Genomic DNA, 6638 nt, shown 5'->3' with positions numbered 1-6638 from the left:
GTTGTTGTTGTTGTTATGTGCCGTCGAGTCGGACCCAACTCATAGCGACCCCTCCTTGGGTTTCCGAGGCAGTATCACTACGGAAGTAGATTGCCCTGTCTTCCTTCCGAGGAGTGGAAGTATTAGGGCTTAAATTCTAAAAACAAACAAACCAAACTCAGTACCATCGAGTCAATTCCGACTCATAACAATCCCTTTGGATTTCTGAGGCACTAAATCTTTACAGAAGTGGATTGCCCAATCTTCCTTCCATGGAGTGGTTGCTTGGAATTGTAGAAGGCTGTGGTCTGCAGTGTGAGCCCTAATTCCTATTTAAAGCTTGATATAAGTTTCAGATGCCATTTGGGTTCTTTCTGACCACTGAACCAGCATTGTGAGTATGCATAGACAAGTTCCAGGACAAACTTAGGGAGGCGCAGTTTGCCTTTAAAAAAATCCAAACTCACTGACCTCAAGTCAGATCCAACTCATAGTGACCCCTCCATAGGAGGTATCGCTATGGAAGTAGATTGCCCAACCTTCCTTTCAAGGAGTGGTTGGTGGGTTTGAACCGCCAGCCTTTTGGTTAGCAGTCAAATGCCTTAGGCACTACACCACCAGAGCAGACTATGCTCACATACAGAACTAGGGAACTTGCCTGGGTATGTCATTTTCTAATGTAAATTAAGGCTGAGGTCTTGGTATTGTTAGTAGCCACATTGTGGCTAAGACTCAGGCTGTATGATTACGAGTCATAGCCTATCCTGACCACTATCTAGCCAGGTAGTCAAGGCCCAGAACCAATCTTGTAACTCTTTTCTATCTTCAATTCCCAGTTATAGTCTTTTCCCCACTTACATAGTCCCAACTGCAACAGTGACAAATTTATCTACCACCAATCATGAAGCAGCGGAAGGGTGATAGGACTTTACTCTAGGAATGGAACCTGGCCATACTAGGCTGGGGAGGGAATCTATCCCTGGAAATTAGTTGAGCTCTATTCACTCAGTGCCAAAGGAAGGTGAAGTACCAGGTGTTGATAAGATCCCCAGGATCAAAGCCCTCTTTTCAGACTATAGAATGCCCAACGGGGACAAACATCAATATCCCCACACATCCTCCTCTTTGCTTTTAGAAAACGCATGCACTGCCGTGGAGTCAGATCCCATTCATAGCAACCCCTTCTTGGGTTTCTGAGGTGGTATCACTACAGAAGTAGATTGCCCAACCTTCCTTCCAAGGAGTGGGTAGTGGGTTTGAACTTCCAGCCTTCTAGTTAGCAGTCAAATGCCTTAGGCACTAGGCTACCAGAGGTCTTTGCTTTCAGTACAACTCTTTTGTATTGTGTCTCTGGTCCCAGAAAAACCCAGTAGGAGCAGTGGGTTGCCAGTTAGTCCAAGGAAGAGACTTGGAAACCTCTATAGGGCTCTGAGTCATATCTAGGGTATAAAATAGGAGTCCCAGATCTCCACCTCAACTTCTGGATCACAACAGACTCAAGATTAAAATCCAATGACACCCGTTCTAAGCAGCCATCTGAGCCCCAACTCCTATGCCATCCCACAGGGCTCTGGTTAAACTTATGCAAGCTTTCCATCCTATACTTAACAGGGACACTGTAATACTTGTAGATAATTTAGCTCTTTATACAAATCAATCAAGTATGTCCTTAGGGTGTGTGTGTGTGTGTGTGTGTGTGTGTGTGTGATGAAACTATACATAAACAATATAACAACAATTTCTATATGTACAATTCAGTGACATTGACTACATTCTTCCAGTTGTGCAACCATTCTCATTCTTTTTTTTTTTAACCATTCTACTGCATTAAGATAAATGCCCTTTGAACAAAATCTCCTCCCTTCCACCTTCCTCTCACCCCTTATGTTATGTGCTGTCGAGTCAGACCCGACTCATAGTGACCCCTCTTTGGTTTTCCACGGCAGTATCACTACAGAAGCAGATTGCCCCATCTTTCTTCTGAGAAGTGGCTGGTGGGTTTGAACTGCCAGCCTTCTGGTTAGCAGTTAAGTGCCTTAGGCACTATGTTACCAGAGCTCTTTCTCACCCTTAGTAACCACTAATAATATTTAGTTTCTAGATATTCTCTCAAGAAGATCTGGTGATGTGGTGGTTAAGGCATTTGACGGCTAACCAAAAAGTCAGTGCTTTGAATCCACCAGCCACTCTGCAGAAGAAAGATGGGACAGGCTGCAAAGATTTACAGCCTTGGAAACTCAATGGGAGTTGCTATGAGTTGGAACTGACTCGATGACAGTGAATTTTTTGCGTTTATATATTCTCTTATTCCATTTAAGTTATATCAGACAATGTTTGTGTTTTTGAGACAGTTTTTTCACTCAGTGTGATGTTTTCAAGGTTCATCTACATTGTGGCCGGCTTCAGAGCACTTCTCTTTATCGCTTAGTACTTTCCATTGTGTATGTATTTGACATTTTGTTATGCATTCGTCTGTAAATGGATATTATACTTGTTCTCACCTTTTGGCTATTGTGAAAAGTGCTGAAATGAACATTGGAGTACAGGTTTCTGTCTGGGTTCTAGCCTTCACTTCTGGGTATATACCTACAATTGGGATTGCTGGGTCATATGGTAGTTCTATACTCAACTTTCGAGGAACCACCAAATTGCTTTTCATAGTGCCTGTGCAATTTTACATTTCCACCAGTAATGGATGAAGATCCATTGCGTTTTGTTTTGTTTTTACCTTTTTACTGTGATTTGGGTGAAAGTTTACAGAGCAAATGAGTTTTCCATTCAACAATCCATACACATTTTTTTTTTTCATGTCATTGATTGCAATCCCCTCAACATAGCAACACTCCTCCCACTGGGAAGTGGGTTTCTTGTTTCTATTCCTCCTTCTCTAGTAACACTTCCTGCCTTCTGAACTTTGACCTTGGGCAAATGCTACCCTTTTGATCTCAAATGGTTGATTGTTGTAAAGAGTGTTGTAAGGAGTGTTACTCAAGTTATTGTTCATCTGGTAGAACTCTTTACTCTTTAGTCAAAAATTGAGCCATGGGAGTGACTTCAGTTCCAGGTCTTTGCAGTCACCAAAGGCCAGAGGCTTGGGGGTTTTACTAGCATTTATCTGACCAATAAGCTTGGTCATTTTTATGACTTTGAGTTTTGTTCCATATTTTCCTCCCACTTTATCCAGGACCTTCTAATGTGACATTTTTCAGAGCAGTCAGTAGTAGTAGCCAGGCACTATCTAGTTCTTCTGATCTCAGGCTTACGGAGGCTGAGTTCATGTTGTCCTTTAATCCTTTGAACTAATTATTTCCATGTGTCTTTGATTCTCTTCACTCTTCTTTGCTCCAGACAGAGATAGACCAATAGTTGTCCCTTAAATGGCCACACACTAGCTTTTAAAGCCCCAGTTGCTACTCACCAAAGTAGGAGGTCTTCTTTGTTCTTCTCAGTGCCATCGAGTTGGATCCGACTCATAGTGACCCCTCCTTGGGTTTCTGAGGTGGTGTCTCTATGGAAGTAGATTGTCCAGTTTTCCTTCCTAGGAGTGGCTGGTGGATTTGAACCACCGGCCTTCTGGTTAGCAGTCAAATGCCTTAGGCACTATGCCACCAGAACTCCCACAGTAGAGGAGGTACATTATTTTTGTAAATTAGATCCACAGTGTTTTTGTTTGCTTTCCATTCTTTTTTTTTTTTTTTTGTCTCAGACCAGACTTCTGTGATCATTTTCTTTCTCTGAATTATATTATTTGATAAATGTTTTACTTATGATCTATTGCAGATAAACTACATGCAAATATTCTAAATGTCTTTCTTTCCCTTATTTTTGTGTAGTGCCTAAGACACTTGACTGCTAACCAGAAGGCTGGCGGTTCAAACCCATCAACCACTCCTTGGAAAGATGGTTGGGCAATCTACTTCAGTAGTGATACCACCTCAGAAACCCAAGGAGGGGTTGCTATGAGTCGAGTCTCACTTGACGGCATGTAACAACAACAACAACAAGCTAAGTATACAGTCCTACGTTGACTATTTTTTGCCACACTTTGAAAAGAATATTTCCCTGCCTTTTGGCTGCCATAACTGATTTTGAGAATTATGCTGATATTCATGTTATTATTGTTTTTAGGGAACTAGGTTCCCACTCCCACACATTCAGTTAAATTTAAAATTTTCTTCTCTATGTTTTGTATTCATATTACACTCAGATGTATGACTGTATGGTTATCACATTTTTTATATTATACTAATTGATATCTTTCATTAATCCTTGATCCATGACTTTGCCAATTCTATAAAATACTAAGTCATTAGTATTTTAAAATGTTATATCTTATCTGCTCTTCTCTACTCCTGAATTTCCAACGTGATGTAAGTTAGGCCTTTTTTCTTTTATTCTTCATATCTCTTAATGTATTTTACATATTTTATATCTCTTAGCTCTCCAACTTGCATTCTAGGAATTATATTTTACCAACATGCTTAGTGTACTAAATTTTTTCATCAATTCTGTATCAAATTTAATCATTCCATTCATTTTTTAAAAACATTTTTTATTGTGGTAAATATAAAAACATTTGTCATTTCAATGATTGAAATGGTTTGAACTGCCAGCCTTCTGGTCAGCAGTCAAATGCCTTAGATACTATGCCACCAGAGCTCCTGAGGGACATAGGGGCCAGCCTAGCCTAAGAGTACCCAATGACCAAAGCTAAAAGTATTTAAGCAAAAGAGGAGAAAAGATGGTGTTAGATTAAAACACTAAGTATAAAATAAATGTACATGAATATATACTAATAGAAATAAGTGATTAATTAAATAAGTAAATGAGGGATAAGGTACAAAAAGGAGCTCTTATGGTACAGTGGTTAACGCATTTGCCTGCTAATCAAAAAGTTGGTGATTCAAACCCAGCAGCTGCTCCCTGGGAGAAAGATGAGGAAGTCTACTTCTGTAAAGATTTACAGCCTTGAAAACCCTATGGGGCAGTTCAACTCTGTTCTATAGCGTTTCTGTAAGTCAGAATCAACTCAATGGCAGTGGGTTTTTAAGGTACAAAGTTCTTTACAGAATTCCAAATAATATATGTAAATACTCTTCCTGATGGTGAAGCTTAAACCATTTCTTCCTTGAATGTGGATAGGCTTAGTGACTTACCATCAAAGAATAGTGTATAGAAAGAGAACAATCATGACTGTACAGTGGTAAAACCTGGTAAACATTATCTTCATAAAGTGATGAAAATTAACATCACCAGTAATGATTCATATTGCTATTATATATTCCCTAATATAATGTAGTATCTTTGTGATATTTTTCCTGGAACATATGACCCACTCTAATTACAAGAAAACATAGTAAGATATTCCAATAAATACTGACCAGCATTCTTCAAATCTGTCAAGATAATGGAAAACCAGGGAGGATTGAGAAAATATCCTGGACAAAAAGAGATTAATGAGAAATTATGACTAAAGGAAACATGGTGTCCTGGATTAGATCCCAGAACAGGAGAAAAAAAGAAAGAAAAAGAAGGTGCATTAGTGGAAAAACTAATGAGCTGAAATAAAGTCTGGAGTTTTTTTAATTGTTGTTGCTGTTGTTAGGTGCCGTCAAGTCGTTTCTGACTCATAGTGACCCCACGCACAGCAGAACGAAACACTACCCGATCCCACACCAGCTCAATGATCCTTGCTATACTTGAGCCCATTGTTGCAGCCACCATGTCAATCCATCCCGTCGAAGGCCTTCCCCTCTTTTGTCGACCCTCCACCTTACCAAGCATGACATCCTTTTCCAGGGAATGGTCCCCTCTGACAACATGACCAAAGTAGGCGACAGGAAGTCTGGCCATCCTCGCTTCCAAGGAGCATCTCGGCTGCACTTCCTTCAGGACAGATCTGTTAGTTCTTTTAGCAGTCCATGGTACCTTCAGCATTCTTCACCAGCACCACAATTCAAAAGCTTCAACTCTTCTTCGGTCTTCCTCATTCATTATCCAGCTCTCACATGCATGCAAAGCGACTGGAAATATCATGGCCTGTGTTAGGCACACCTTAGTCCTCAAGGAGACATCATTTCTCCTCAGCACTTGAAAGAGTTCCTTGGCAGCCAACCTGCCCAGTGCTACATGTCGTCTAATGTCCTGACTGCTGCTTCCATTGGCATCGATTGTAGAACCAAGCAACGTGGATTCTTTGACAACCTCAATCTTTTATCCATTTATCGTGATGCTGCTTATTGGTCCAGTTGTGAAGATTTTTGTCTTCTTTATATTGATGTAATCAATACAGAAGATTGTGTTCTTCAATCTTCATCAATAAGTGCCTCAAGTCATCCTCACGTTCAGCAAGCAAAGTTGTATCATCAGCATATCTTAGGTTGTTAATGATTCTTCCTCCAATCCTGATGCCACATTTTTCTTCATATAGTCCATGGTCCGGGATTATTTGCTCAACATATAGATTGGATAATTATGGGGGAGGGATACAATCCTGATGCACTCCCTTCTTGATTTTAAACCATGTAGTGTTCCCTTGTTCTGTTCGAACGACAGCCTCCTGGTCACGGTACAGGTTCCTCATGGGTATAATCAAGTGTTCGGGAATTCCCATTCTTCTCAATGTTATCCATAATTTGTCATGATCCACACAATCAAAT

The sequence above is a fragment of the Orycteropus afer genome, unplaced genomic scaffold, assembly GCF_000298275.1.
Source record: "Orycteropus afer afer isolate SDZICR_OR568_19922 unplaced genomic scaffold, OryAfe1.0 scaffold00474, whole genome shotgun sequence".
NCBI classification, from domain to species: domain Eukaryota; kingdom Metazoa; phylum Chordata; class Mammalia; order Tubulidentata; family Orycteropodidae; genus Orycteropus; species Orycteropus afer.
The sequence above is the reverse complement of the archived record's forward strand: the minus strand, read 5'-3'. Positions refer to the sequence as shown.